Source organism: Hylobates moloch, unplaced genomic scaffold, assembly GCF_009828535.3.
Source record: "Hylobates moloch isolate HMO894 unplaced genomic scaffold, HMol_V3 SCAFFOLD_3, whole genome shotgun sequence".
In the NCBI taxonomy this organism is placed as follows: Eukaryota; Metazoa; Chordata; class Mammalia; order Primates; family Hylobatidae; genus Hylobates; species Hylobates moloch.
This window is the reverse complement of record NW_026652278.1, coordinates 73107136-73123160: the sequence shown is the minus strand read 5'-3', so window position 1 is coordinate 73123160 and position 16025 is coordinate 73107136.

Below are 16025 nucleotides of genomic sequence, written 5' to 3'. Positions count from 1 at the left end.
CATATGGTCTCTGCTTGGGTCGGCTTGGTGCTGGTGTTTAGACAAGGGTGTGGGTTTTCCAGGGCTGGGCTGGAGTGAAAGAGGAATGAGACCCAGGGGTACCGTGAGGGAGGTGGGAGGCCCACTGGCTTTGGCTCTGTCTACTTTAGTCTCCAGCAGAGGAAATTTTAACAGGCACTTCCATGAAGCCATTTACTCACGAACTCCACAAGTTTCCACACATTTCTGCTTGAAGCAGCCCCAAGAATTGCTGGAGGAAAGCCAGCAGCCTGGGCTGTCTGGCCCTAGTCTAAGAAATAAAATGTCCCCTGCTCCTAAGGTCACACAGGGCAGGGGGCTGTGTGCTAGTCAGAAAAGGTGTGATGAGGCCAAGTTCCCTGAAGGACAGTGGGACACCCCAGAACCCCCTGCAGTTCAGACCCTGAACCTCACACAATACATCCTAGATAGCCTCGGGCTTAGAGGATGATGACCTGAATCTCAGGTCCACTTCTTCAACTTATCAACACGTGGCCTTTGATGTTCAGTTACTTGCTCTGTGCTTCATTGTTTTCATCAATAAAATAGGAATAACAGCATCAGACCTGCCTTCATTTGCTAACAGATGGGAAAGTTCTACAGAAAAGAGTGAAAAAAAAATTGCCTAATGCTCCCTAGGAGTTTGATACAGATGGTGCATCTCATGTCTCTGGTCACTTCCTGTTTCATGAGGATGCAGACAGGGGCAAGACTTCACCTCCAAGATCTCTAAAGGGTGTAGCCCTGTCAAGGGACAGGGAGAGTGGGTGGGTCCCCAGAGAGACAGACATATTAGCTCACACTAGAAACAATTTTCTAACAAGGCCAGAGCCATTGGGAGATGAAATGGCTGACAAGGGAGAGAATGATTCCCTGTGATGAGAGGTGTGCAATTAGGGTTTGAAGTCTGCTTCCCAAGGATACTCTGAATGCCGGTAAGCAGTGGATGGATGGTGGAACTGAATGCCAGAGGGTCATAGACTCTTAGAATTAAATGATTGCAATCAAACTCAGAGGCACAGTAATATGACCTCATGGATGAATCCCTGGCAAACCATGTGGCAGTAGGGGAAGCATATGCCCTGGCCTGATCTCACGTTGATCTTTTTGAGGCTCCTTCCTCCTGACAGTTCCAGGAGAATTAGATGGTGATTCACTCCTCAGCGGCCTTGGTATTTCCTGCACGTCTCCTAGAAACGAGGCATCAGTCCTAGTCTGGTGGCCGTCCACCCCCAAAAGTTGGGACATCCCTCTTGAGCTCTGTCTTGTCCCAGTGAGAAACTCTCAGGATGCACTGTGGTTCCCAATGGCTGAGGAGCAGTGGTGCACAGGTGCCCAAGACACTGGACTGTCCTTAGGGGGAAGGGCAGAGACAGCACTTTGTGTTTTCTGAGAGGGATGGGATATTGTTGGTGAATGGATCATGTCCCAGCCCTGGACATGCTGGGTACATGGAAGAGCTCAAATTGGGCTTTTGATAATGATCATTTTCTTGGACTTGGAGCAATGCATTTCTCTCCTCCCACTCCTTCTGTATCCTTAGCATCTTCTTCCTCACACTGAAAATTGCTTTGTATTCCTCAGGGGCTGTCAAGTTCTCACTCTCCTGAGGCCCTCTCACTGGTTCTGTGAGGCAGCCAGGCCTGGAACAGCATCTTTTTCTGGTCATGAACACATCTGGGGCTCAAGGGTGTGAGAGATGTGAGACTTGCCTGCTCAAACCCTGGCCCAGTGCCGAGCCTTGAGCTCCTGTGTCCCTGATTCTGCAGCCCAAAAGGCTGGTGGCCACCTTGGGGAACATTCTCCCCAATGCCCCAGAAGCCCTTTCCTCCATAGCTGGAGGTGGGAGCCACCAGGGCTAGAGGGACCAGGCATTATGCCCCTGTGAGACCGTGGGCATGGCCCTTAGGTACCTGTCCTCCACTGTCAAATGGGGCTCCCTCCTGTGTCCCAGGTAAAGGAGAAATGACTGACTGTCCAGCGTGCCTGGTGCATGTGTGGCTCATGGTAAGCACACATAACTGCCCTATTGTTGCTGTCATTGTTCTGCCTGTATCATGCCTTGTATCCCACATCCTGAGGCTCAGTACCTTGGCCAGCCCTGCTGGGGGCCCAGTCCAGGCCTAGATCTGCACTGAAAGCCTACCTCTGGTCACCACGGAAGATGGGGTGATGTCCCTCCATGGGACATGCTGGTCTGGGTGCTGTGCTGGGCACTCCTGGACTTGCCTGAGCAAGCATTTCATGTATCTACCCCAACCAGGTGTTGCGGTAGACACACTGCCACATATTTTTCTGTTTGGTTCCCACAATCCCTGAGAAAAGGAGCATTTGCCTTCCACGGCACAGATGAGGAAACTGAGTCTAAGACAGGTAACTTGCTCAGGGTCACTCAAGAATCAGGAGCAATGCCCCTCCCGGTGGTGGGGGATGAGGACCTCCCAGGCCGGAAGGCCTCCCACCTGTTCCTCACAGAGCTCTCAGGGGAGCACTGTGGACACAGATTCCTGGGACCCAGCCTACACTGCTCCCCTCCCCAGTTACTCTAGGGGCAGGACTGGAGACCCATTTCCGAACAGCTCACCAGGTGACCCCCATGCAGACAAGGTCTGGGAACATCTACATCATATGTCCCCTCTGCCAGTCTGGCCTGGTCTGGTCTGCTAGACATAGACCTGCAGTGACAAATATGGCCCTTTCTAAGTGCAGGGCTTCAGGGAAAGAGAGAAAGGCCTCAAGTAGTAAGGCTCCTTCGGAGAATGTATCTTATACACGGAGAAAGACAGGAAAAAACAAGGCTTTGTTCCACTCTAGCATCTAATTTGCTATGTGAGCTTGAGCAAGTCATTCTCTGGGTCTCAGATTCTGAAGCTATAAAATTAGATTTAAAGGACTTTAGGCTGGAGTTTCCCTAAGTTTGAAACATCTGGACACACTCCGCATGATCCAGCACAAGAAGTGGGGCCCTCATCAGCCAGTGAGCAGGTTCACTGCAGGGAATGAATGTCACCAGCCCTGCTCAGGACACTCAGCTAGCTCTGTTTGCTCTGAGCTGCCACCTTTGTGATAATGGCACCTACCTTCACCTACCAGCATGCATTGTGCTAAGTACCTGGCTGCATTTAATCCTCAGCCACCCTTTAGGGAAAACGTTATCCTCTCCCATTTTACAGTCAAGAAAACTGAGGCTCAACAAGGTTAAGAGATCCAGCCAAGCTCACAAAGCTGGGAAATGGCAGAGCTAGGATTCAAGCACAATGTGGTGAGGCTCCACAGCTGATGGGTTGTGCAGATGGCCGCTTTAGTGTCCTGGGTAATGGCTGACTGTCTTCCTCCCTGAGGATGTGTGCAGCTGAGCTCTCTGTCTCCTTTTTTGTGAGCCTGCCATGAATCAGGAGAGGCAGAGGAACAAAATAAACAGAGATGGATGGGAGCAGAGGGTTTCGAGTGGAATCATTCTGCAAAGCTGCCTTTTTCCTTCGCCTTCTTTTGCAAGCTGCCCCTCTTAGGAGCTTCAAAAAGAACCCTGCTCCAAAGCAGAATCTTTTGCCTGAGCCAAAAGCCATTTATCTGGAATATTAATATGCCAGCAGCTGCCTGTGATGGTGCCTGCGCTGATCACACACTCCCAGCAATGATCTCTCCTGGGAATGCTCCGTGAGGCTCCAGGAAACTAATGGGCCCCCTGTGGCCCATTCTAGTTACCTTTTGTTTGGCTTTCCCAGAGCTTCCTGCAGATTTTCAACCAAGCGTGTCCCAGAGAGGGACATCTGCGGTAGGACGAGGCCATTGACAGCAAATCCACACCCACCCCACCTCAGGTGACTAGTCCTTCTCACTCATGGCATGATGATTGGAAAAGAATAGAAAAATCTGCAAGAGCCAGCCTGCACACTATGTCTAACTGCAGGAGTCAGGCTGGGGACTCACCACATCTTGAAGTGAAAGGCACTGAGTTTAGAGGAGCAGAGCTCAGCTTTTGCTATAGCCCACCCACTCCAGTGCTGTACAGCCTTAAGCCAGCTACAGGCTCCCTTTCACTTCAACCTTCTCTCTGCAAATTGAGCCGGTTGAACTTGATGCTCTCTCTCTACGGGTCCTCCAGATGGAACATACCCTAATGTTGTGGTGGGAGCACTAGGCAGAGAGTTGGAGGCTTTGAGTTCGAATCCCAGCTCTGCCACAGAGCAACCTTGGTCAAATTGCAGAGGTTACTATGTCATTGGGTTTATTGTAACACAAACTGAAAGGAGATTCTCTGTGTAAGTGCCTAGAGGAGGGCCTTCTCTGTGAGGTCAAAAGTCATTTGCTGAAGCTGAAGCTGGGATTCCAATCACTACCAGAAGCTGATGCAGAAAATACAGCTGGAAGTGATCCTACTCCCTCTGAGTTCCTCATCTCACAAAATCAGTAGTTTATAATGAAGCGCCATGGCTTGTAATGAAAAGATATTTCCTAGAATGTTACAGTGCAAAACATTTCCTGGCACAGGAACGTCTTGTGTTCTGTAAGGTCAGTAATCAGATATCAGAATTTTAAGATGCCAACTTGCAACCCTCCCTTGTCAACCCACACCTTAGTTCCTATCACATAGTAGGTCTCAATAACACTCTACTTTTCCTTTTAGTGGAAATTCAGAGGAACTATTCAATAATGGCAATAATCATGAACACAATGGCAATTAACACGTTGCAGATACTGTTCCAAGTGCTTTCTATATTTAATTCACTGAATGCTTATGACCACCCCATGAGATGGATACTATTTCACACAGGAATTTAGAAAGCTCACCCAAGGTCACAAAGGTACTATGTAGCAAGGGTAGAAATTAAACCCAGACAATGGGGCTTGAGCTTGTTTCTCAATCCACTGGGAGTGGTTCTCAGACTGAAATTACCTGGTGGGACATAAAAATGCAGCCTGTAGGAACCCACCCCCAGAGCTTCTGATTCACTAGGCCTGAGTGGGGGCTGAGGATTTGAATTTTCAAAAGGCTCCCAGGTGACACTGGTCTGGGGACCACACTTTGAGAGCTATTGCTTTAGACCACACTGCCTCCGAGTTAAAGGGGAAAACTGGACTCCATGTGAACTCCAAGGTCCCTTGGAGCTTCAGGATCCCTGTGTTTCCCAAAGTATTATCTACAGAAAATACTCCCACAGGTTGCTGGTGGGCAATATATGCTGAAAAGGGGAATGAAATCAATAGTCATGTATGTTTGGGACATTTTGGTTTAATACATTTAAATAGGTTTCTTTACTGGTTACCTGCTTTGTGTTTGTTTATGTAATATCCACATGTACTCTATGACATACTTGGCAAGTTTTCTAAACATATTTGACATCAATTGCCTTCTAATGAGTAGAATGGAGAAGTAGTGTGACTTCTCAGAGTAGGCCATGAAAAGCATTGTGGTTTCCTCTTTGCTGTCTCTTTTGGATCAATAACTATGGAGGAAGCCAGTCCCCATATTTTGAAGACACTCAGGCAGCCCTATGGAGATATCCACACTGTAGCCCAGGGAGAACAATGCTCTCAGAACACTGCTGGAGAACCACCTGCCAGGTCAATTCTCACCATGCCCAGTATGGGGAGGCCTTGAAGTCCTCCAGATAGACTCTTAGAAGTGGGTTAGAACCGATATGGATTGCACAAAACAGAGACTCAGCCCCTCTTCTCCAGCCCAATGGATCATACTTTATACCTTTTGTAAACTCCTGAAGCAAATACACTATTGCAGGAGAAGCCAGGCAAGATAATAGGGATGATTGAGTGCAACCTCATCCCAAATTCCAACTACCCCAAGAGCATATGTCTTTGGGACCCCAGGTAGGCACACCAGTACCCTTCTCTATGAAAGGGGAGGGACAGTGTTTTACTCAAGCCACCAGAGAAAATAATAAGCTCTATTTCACAAGTCTCTGGTGGCACTAGGTAGGTGCTGGGAAAACAAGGGAGAGTGAAATGAGTGAAATATGATCTTTAGCATCCACCATCCTACATAGTCTATGTCAAGGTCGGCTGCATCCAAGACAATGAATTGAATATTTTGAGGACAGGGGAGTCAGTCTCACAAAGGAGCAATGGGTTATGCCAGTGGAGAGATGGCACTCTGGGAAGGAAATGGCTTCCCTCCCCACTGAATTCAATTACAACTCCTCCAGAGTTAGTCAGTGCTGGGGTCAGTGAGCAACAGGATCTGAAAATTGTGGGCAAATTTCCAAAATCTGACAGAAAGCATGGAATTTCATTTCCCCTCTGGTCTAGGCAAGAGTTTTGGTTTCAGCAGCTGAGAGTACCAAGGAGAAGAACAGAAAAATAGAAGATCCTGGAGTGACCTCAACCCCTGGAGATTCCAGCAGAAGGACCTCATAGGCCAGCCTGAACATTCCTGAGGAAACCTGCTGGTCTTCCTGGCCTCTGAGAAGTTGCAGGAGGAACTGAACAGGTGTGCTGTGTTGAAGAGATAATGAGAAGACAAAGAGGCTTCCTCTGGGTGTCTCAACAGGGATTCTGATGATTTGCCAGCTGCAGTCATCTGGAGACTTGAGTGAGACTGGGAGATCTGCTTCCAAGATGACTGATTCCCATGGCTGATAGAAGAAGGCCTCAGTCCTTGCTGGCTGATTGTAGGTGGCCTACATTTCTCCCCATATGGATGTCTCCATAGGGCTGCCTGAGTGTCTTCAAAATATAGTGACTGGCTTCCTCCATAGTTCATGATCCAAAAGAGACAGCAAAGAGGAAACTGCAATGCTTTTTGTGGCCTACTCTGAGAAGTCACACTACTTCTCCATTCTACACATTAGAAGCTAGTCCAACCCACATGCAAGAGGAGGTGACTAAGCTCTACCTCATGAAGGAAGGTGTATCAAAGAAGTTTTGGACTTATTTTAAAACCACTATACCATCTAAGGACAGAAATAAAGGAAGGATTCTGACCAGAAATAAAAGGGGGATCAGAACAGAGACTGCGGGAGATTGGGGCAAGGGGAAGACAATTCCTTAAACAGTTTAAGGAAGAGAGAGAAAGAGCAGTGAATAATTAATGTATACATGGTTAAATTTAAATGGATAATTATAGAGTTTCTTGGAATGTGTAAGGAAAGTACTAAATAAAGATCTTGAAATAGAAATGACAAAGTATTGGGAAAATCTAATAACAGTCTGGAACTAATTATAATAAAACTCTTCTGGGAAAAACTAGAACTTTGTGGGGCATGGGAAAAGAAGGTACAGGTAAATGAGTTTTAAAGTTCTCATCTGTAGAAACAAAGAGTGGGGAATTAAAAATATGTTAAAGGCCATATGATCTTGGAGTGAAGAAGAAAACAGTAGGGGAAATAATGGCATTTTGTTTTTATATAATGGAAAAGCATGTGTTCAATTATAAGTGTAAAAAAATAGAAGGAAACCATCAATGGAATAGAAAAGTGGAGTAAAAATCAAGAAAATAAAATAGAAGAAACAAAATAAAATAAATAGTAAACATAAATCCAACTGTCAGGAAAAAAATGTGTAAAAATGTTACACTAAAAGTGAATGGACTAAATGTTCCTATTAAAAGGTAGAGGCTTTTCAACTGGTTTTTTAAAAAAAAATCAACAGAAGGCGATGAAAATGTTTCCTATTTGATAAGAAGATTCTGAATAAAGGTGAATGAAGGAAAACAGGGCAAAGATGGGGGGATTCTATGTGGTATGTTTGAAGATCTAAGTTCTGCCACTACCATTGTCAGTACTCTTCCTTAAACTGTTCCTTAAGCAGTTCCTTGCTCCATTACTGCCATTAGTGCCAAAAATGAAGAGGCACACAAAAAAGGATTCTAACTCCTTAAACTGAATGCTCCCTATTATTTAAAAAACTTCTCAAAAATTAAAGCAGAAGAGTTGCAGAGAGTTGCTTATTTCATTTCTTTGGCCCCAGCTTCTGAGAGTTTGGTGAATATTCTCCTTGAACTTCCCTGCTGGGTAACTTGCAAGGATTGAGTGCTTGATTTACCTTTTCAAGTAGGAGACAGTCCCACTTGGGAGCCTCCTTTGGACCGAGTAGTTGCCATAAAATGGATCTTGTATTATTTCTTTTTCTCTATCCCAACAATGTAGGGAATGGTGGTTGTTTGCAGAAATGCAATCTGGCATTTGAGTATCAGGAGGGAATACAGGTCAGATTTCAAACATTATAGGCTTGAGGTGCAAACTCCTGTGGTGGAGCATTGCTTCATTTCCAATTTTTCTAGCCCATCATAAAGAATTGGAAGCTCAATATCCTGAAATGTAGTTATTCATTCACAGATATTTGTTTTGCAACTCCTAAGTGCCAAGCACTTCAGTAGGCTCTGTGTATCTAGAAGTCAACAAATCATAAAAAGCCGCTGCCCTCATGAAGCATGCATTCTAGTGGAAGCAACAGGCAATAAATAAATGCTGGCTGTGGTTAAGTGCTATAAGGAATAATAAAGCAGGGCAGGAGGCCAGGCAGTGTGTATTATTTTAACCCATCAAATCGTGGGCTTACTGAGTACAGAGTCCATGCTTTGTCCATCTCTGTGCCTATAGGACCTCAGTCCAGGCACAGACAGTGTGTAATAATTTTTCAGAAAAGCATGGAGATGAAGAGCAAAGGTAGTTATGGATTTGTGCTTTCTCTTAATGTGGCAGATAACAGGTAACAAGATCAATAAAGGTTTTGGACTGGTGAGTGATATGATCAAATTCATGTTTTCAGGATATCTGATACATCCATGGTGTATAGAATGAGTGATAGTTGGTGTGAGGGAGTGGGGGTGGGAGAAGCCATACCAGAAGACAGAATGCCAACCTTCTAGAGCAATGCTGTTCAATAGAACTTTCTATGATGGAAATGCTTCGTATCTGTACTATCCAACATGGTAGCCACCTATAGTTCTTAAGCACTTGAAATATGGTCAAAGAGACAGAGGAGCTAATTTTTTAAATTGTGTTTTATTTTAATAAATATAAATGTAAATAGCCATATGTGGCTAGTGGCTACCACAATGGCAAGGTGGTTCTGGGGTAATCCAAGCTAGAGCCTGTGAAGGTCTGACCCTGGTTGCTGATGGTATGACTGGAATGGGGAAACCAGTAGAGAAGACCACTTAGTTCCATTTCAGATGTTGGCCAAGTCACTTAACCTCTCTGGGCCTCAGTTTCTTCCTTTGAAAAAATGGAGATAATTATACTTACCTCCCACCTATCTCAACTTACCTTACAAGCTGCAGAGGACTGTCATTAACTAGCAAATCCTCTGTCATCAGCACTTGGGTCTAAACTGCACTAGAAGTTTAATTGTACGTTATTTCTGGGGGCCAATTTGAAGATGTATGTGTGTGTGTGTGTGTGTGTGTATTAGTTCATTCTCACACTGCTATAAAGAAATACCTGAGACTGGGAAATTTATAAAGAAAAAAGGTTTGATTGACTCATGGTTCTGCAGGCTGTACAGGAAGCACAGTACCAATAGCTTCTGGAGAGGCCTCAGGAAACTTACAATCATGTTGGAAAAGGAAGGGGAAGCAGGCACGTCTTACATGGACCAAGCAGGAGGAAGTGAGAGAGGAAGAAGGTGCCACACACTTTAAAACAACCAGATCTCACAAGAACTCACTCACTATCTTGAGGATAGTACCAAAGGGGAAATCTGCCTCATAATCCAATTATCTCCCACAGGGCCCCACCTCCAACATTGGGGATTACAATTTGACATGAGATTTGGGTGGAGACTTAGATCCAAACCATATCAGTGTGTGTGCGTGTGTGTGTGTGTGTGTATTCATGTGTGTGTGTATGTATGCTCTAAAAATGTTCATAGTTTTGACACAGTAAGTCTCCCTTAAATACATTCTGAAGAAATATTCAGAAACTCAGGCAGAGATGTAGGCAGAAAGATATTTATTAAAGCATTGTTCGTAGTAGCAAAGTTACATGCAACCTAAATATTCAACCATAGATTACCTCAATAAAGAAAGCCTTGTCCATATATTAGAATACATACACTAATAAAAGTGGTAGTGTCAAATAATATTTAGTAAAATGCTTATGGCATATTACTGCTAATTATACAACTCTATGCATTGACAAAAGACTGAAACGAAAACCATCAAATTGCTAGCAGTGGCTATCATTAGGTGATGTGATTACAATTCATGTTTTTTTTTTCCTGTATCTTTTCATATTTTCCAAGTTCTCCATGATGAGCTTGCATTGTTTTCTTTTGTAATGAGGTAGCAGGGGTGGCAAAAGGTTATTTTTAAATGGGAGAAAGCAACATTTTGTTTTTAAAAAGTTATAATTTTTGAGAGAAATAGCACCACTCCAAGTTCCCAAATCTTGACATCAGGGAGAAAGTTGTTTCCTACAGAGCTGCACACCTAGGAATCCTAGGTCTTGAACCCCTCCATAAGCCCCAGAGGTCCAAACATTTTTGTTGCTGGTGGGCTGGCCTGAGGCACCTTCTCACCCTTCTTCTTAGCTGGGCCAACTGCTAGGCTTCCAAGCAGGGAGTGTGTCTGCAGGATTCAGGGAGGCCTTCAGGGAGTATGGGGGTGGTAGCCAGCCCAGGGCCGAATCTCTGCAGTTCCTTCCCCGCCTGTCTCCATCTTTAGCACTATTTCTGCTTCCTACTCTCTGCCTTCCTGTAGCAGGCGCCTGTACCTCCCTGATCTGATCTCTTCTTGCCTCAATTTCCGTTTGTCTCTCTCGTGCCCCTGTCTCTGTTCTCTCAGTCTCCCTCTAGCTCTGCCTCTCCCGGTGTCTACCTCTAGCCTCCATCCCCAGGCAGACGCTGCCTCAAGCTCTCCACCCCCTCCTGCCACGCTGCTGCTGAGCTTGGCAGGATGCTGAAGGTGATGGGCTGTGGCCTGTCGAGGGCCCGGAAGCTGTTACTATTACCGGGAGCTGCTTCTGTCAGGAGAATGTTCTCACATGTCACAAATCAGAAGAGGGTGTCTTCACTTCCTTCTGCCTGATCTCAACAAATTCCACATATAGTCCCCGCACGACTGCCGCCCCCCTCCCCCCACATCCCCAAGTGCAAGTAGCAGGCAGGAGGCTTTCTGAAAGCTGTCCTGAGAACATGTAAAGTCACCAAGGGGACAGAGTGGAGGAGTCATACTCTGAATTCTGATCAGTAGAGAGGTCTGCCCTCACCCTCCCACCCCCACCCCTGCAGAGCAGTCTACAGCGAGCATTCTGTGCTGAAAAACATCTCCTGGAGCCAAGAACAGCAGGCCTTGGTCTGGAAGCTGACATACTTGCTAAGCACTCCTTAGAAGACCTGACTCTGGGAAGGAAGCCACCAGGGCAGGCTGAGCTCGAAGCGGGAGGGCCCTCACATCTGGGTTTCGCTGCCTCCTCTTCTGCTGGAAAAACTCAAAGCCATCCATCTAGAGACTCCCAGGAACATGTCCCCAGCTCCCAGCTCCCCGGTGAAGCTCAGGCTGCTGTGTTTGGTAATTCAGGAAAAGACAATTGCTAAGGAAGTATGTGGAGTTGTGGTAGGGGAACGACAAGAAAACAGCATGGCCCAGTGAGCAGAGACCTTGTCTGGGGAGAATGGTCCCCGAGGCTAATAGGTGAGGCCTGGCTGGAGCCGGCTTCTTAGGTACCAGGGATGCATCAAAGGGCTACCCCCAGGAGGAACACTGCACTGGGCTCTGTTTCGTTGGGTTTTGGTTTGTTTTTCCTTTACTGACTCTCTGCTTCCCCCACCTTCCCTCCTGCCCATGCACATGCTCTGACCCTGGACAAAGAACTTCCCTTTAGTTTCCCAACCTGCAGGATGAGATAGGAGTTTCATAGTAATCTGCCCCCAAAGTCCAGGAAAATGCCCTAGGAGCTGCTGGCAAGAGTGAGAGGCCCTTCCCCACCGCAGCCCCTGGGGCCATGCATTGTAAATTTCGAGCTTCAGTGCTTGGAAGGAGGTCAGCCTTTAGGATAGTGAGCTAGAGAAGAACGAACCCTCGTTCACCAACGCTACCAAGCTCCCAGGGTTCTCCAGCCTTGTGATGTGGCCTCCTCGGTGCCTCACCACGGTGCGTAGTTGGGGGGGCAAAAACCCCAGCTCTCTAGAAATAGTTGTCATCTGTTTTAACCTTTGTTACTTCAACTGTGAAATGAAAGCGGCCTGAGCTAGAGGATCAAAGTAGGACTGAAGGTGGAGGATTTGCCCCAGGGCAGAAAGCCAGTGAATGGCAGCTGATTTGAATTAGAAAGTGCTGTGGAGGTGGGGGTAGGGATCCACTTGCAGGTTTCCCTTCAAACAATGGGAGGCGGTTTTGTGGGCAAGTGTGCTGGTGCGAGAGGGGGTGCACACTAACACGTTAATCCTTTGGGAGGCCTTACAGTGAAATGAAATTGGTAAAATCAGCTTTTAAGTTATTAAGTAGGTACTTTAGACATTTACGTCTCTGAGAATTGAGTGCAAATAGTAGTAGACACAGAGAAGCTATTTGTTGAATGAATTGAATGAACAAAACAATAATTGATTCAATGAATCCACAAACAGCATTAGGCATGGGGCTCTCATATCAAATCATCCAGGACTTGGGACAAATATTTAACTGGAAGGGGAACTGGTGATGGCCCAACCCAATTTCCCATTCACAGATCAGCTGTGCAGGGGCTACGTGATGTGAAACCTCCGGTACAAGGATCACATGCCTGAGAGGTAACCAACAGCAAAATATGAGGCCAGTGTCTGTTCTACTTCCCACCTTCTCCAAGGCAGAGCACATGAGCAAAACTTATGAACTTGAGTTTTTCCACATTTACATTGGAAGTATCAGGACAGACGCCTAGGAGAGGATGGCAGTCCCATGCCCCAGGGAGCTGGTAGCATCCTGGCACTGAATGGATTTTCCTTGAAGCTCTCTGTTCATCTGGACTCATGGAAAGTATCAGTGAGGATTTTGGAAGCAGGTCTCTGAAAGTAGGTTCCGACAACACCCATTTAGAAGCTGTGTGACCTGGGTAAGGTCTGGAGCCTCTCTGTGTCTCCAGTCTCTTATCTGAAAAATGGAGAATAAGGTTTCACTGAGCTTGTGAGGATTGACTAATGTTATATCCTAGAACAGTCCCTGGACAAGAGAAAGTCCTCAGTATTGGCTGCTAGTAGTCATCGTGCTCTGAACTTTCATAATAGGCTGTAGAAGGAGCTCTCTGAGTCACCTGGGGAACACGTTCAACATGCTGGGTTCCAGCTGCCAGAGAAGTTAGTTCAATGGGGGAAGGTTGAGTCCGAGCATCTGGATTAACAAACACCTGTGTAGGCCGGGCGCGGTGGCTCACGCTTGTAATCCCAGCACTTTGGGAGGCCGAGGTGGGCGGATCACGAGGTCAGGAGATCGAGACCACGGTGAAACCCCGTCTCTACTAAAAAATATAAAAAAAAAAAAAATTAGCCGGGCGTGGTGGCGGGCGCCTGTAGTCCCAGCTACTCGGAGAGGCTGAGGCAGGAGAATGGCGTGAACCCGGGAGGCGGAGCTTGCAGTGAGCCGAGATTGCGCCACTGAACTCCAGCCTGGGTGACAGAGCGAGACTCTGTCTCAAAAAAAAAAAAACAAAAAAAAAAAAAAACAAACACCTGTGTGCAGGTGTCTAGATACCTTGTGTCTAGCACAAGTTTTATGTAAGCAGCTCTCTGATCACGCCTAAAAAGCTCAAGTTCATACCCCTGTACCTTGGATTGTTAGATCTGATGCCTTCCCAGCAAGTTGGAAGACCGGGAGGGCAGGCATCAGATAGGTGGCTCCCTGGTTTCCACAGAGCTGCACCAGGGCCTGGCACACTGAAGAGGCTGCATTTCATGGCCTTTAATCAATTAAAATGGAAAATTCCGTTCCAGGGACTATAACAATTTCTGAGGATCAAAGCTCCTGGAAATAAAGTTTTTAGTTCTCAGAATTACTAAGCATAAGATCTTGAGCTGTTCCTGTGTCTCCTGCAAACTGGCTCTTAATGACATTGTTTTAGTGTGCAATGATTGTCTGTAAGAGATCCCACATGGGCTGGGCACGGTGGCTCACGCCTGTAATCCCGGCACTTTGGGAGGCCGAGGCGGGTGGATCACGAGGTCAGGAGACCGAGACCATCCTGGCTAACATGGTGAAACCCCGTCGCTACTAAAAATACAAAAAATTAGCCGGGAGTGGTGGTGGGTGGCTGTAGTCTCAGCTACACGGGAGGCTGAGACAGGAGAATGGCGTGAACCTGAGAGGTGGAGCTTGCAGTGAGCCAAGATCGCGCCACTGCACTCAAGCCTGGGTGACAGAGCGATACTCCATCTCAAAAAAAAAAAAGAAAAGAAAAAAAGAGATCTCACATAATTCATCTTATAGGCTTAATGCTAGAAAAAATGTCATTCCTCCTGATAAATATGTATGCTTCCTTTTATTCTGTTGTGGCAGTTTATTTTTCCGAAGATGGTCACAGCAGTATCTACCATCCCATATGCTCTTCTACAATATGACCTTGTCTTCCACCCCAGTCAGAAGGAGGAATCTATTTCTCCAGTCCCTTGAATCTGGGTGGGTCTTCTGACTTCTTTGACCAAGAGAATCTGGTGGAAGTGATGCTACAAGAGTTCTCGGGATGGCCCTTCACTGGTCTTGCTCCCACTTCCTGCACTGAGAAACCAGTTGTCAAGTTGGAAGTACAAATACCCTAAGACCATTACATAGCAAGAAGTCCAGATTCCACAGAGAGGCCTTGAAGGATGAAGTACTTCATAGAGAGAGAGAAGCCAAGGAGCAGTGATACACCAGACACGTGACTAAATAATCTGTCCTGGAAGTTGATCCTTCAGTTTCAGCAATCCCAGCTGATGCCATGCATATCAGAAAGGAATTTCACAGCCAAACCCTCCACAAATTCTGAATCCATAAAATCATGATCAAAGTAAAATAATTATTTTAAGCTACTTTGTTATGGGTCAGTTTGTTATGCAGCAATAGATACCCCAAACACATGCTATCAGAACACACAACCATTATGTTTCCCTTTTGTCCTTGGCTGCCAGGAAGCTCAAAACTAGGTTTCTGTCTCAACTATAGCAACTTCCCTTAACTTACTCTTACTCCTTGCTTCATGTATATAAACTTGATCTTTTAACCCTATGTTAACTCTGTCAGGCCCCTGAGCCCAAGCCAAGCCATCACATCCCCGTGACTTGCATGTATACATCCAGATGGCCTGAAGTAACTGAAGATCCACAAAAGAAGTAAAAATAGCCTTAACTGATGACATTCCACCATTGTGATTTGTCTCTGCCCCACCCTAACTGATCAATGTATTTTGTAATCTCCCCCACCCGTAAGAAGGTACTTTGTAATCTCCCCCACCCTTAAGAAGGTTCTTTGTAATTCTCCCCACCCTTGAGAATGTACTTTGTGAGATCCAACCCTGCCCGCAAAACATTACTCTTAACTTCACCGCCTATCCCCAAACCTATAAGAACTAATGATAATCCACCACCCTTTGCTGACTCTCTTTTCGGACTCAGCCCACCTGCACCCAGGTGAAATAAACAGCTTTATTGCTCACACAAAGCCTGTTTGGTGGTCTCTTCACACGGAAGCACATGAAAGACTATATTAGATTTGTGTCTTTTAATCATAAAAACTCTTCCAAATACTTTTGAAAGAAAAATTAAGAAAGGAGGGAATGTTAGAAATTTTCTTGCTTTATCCACTCTCTTTATGTGTCTTAAATTTCTCATTTGTCAAAGTTCTGTTTAACTTCCAGAGCTGGACCTGGGTGCAGAACCAGGGATGTCATCTTTTCCTACCATGATTCCATGCCTTGTCCCCAACCTTCTCTTTGGTTGTGGTTCATGAGTACCTCTCATTTTCAACCCTCACTTAACCAACGTTCATTTTTACAAATAACCAAAGAGCCCGAACAATTCAAAGAAATACATTTCTAATGGAGAAAGTTTAAGTTAGATAGTCGGAGAGAAATTTCTGGTTGAGGGCGTGATTGTGCAATAAA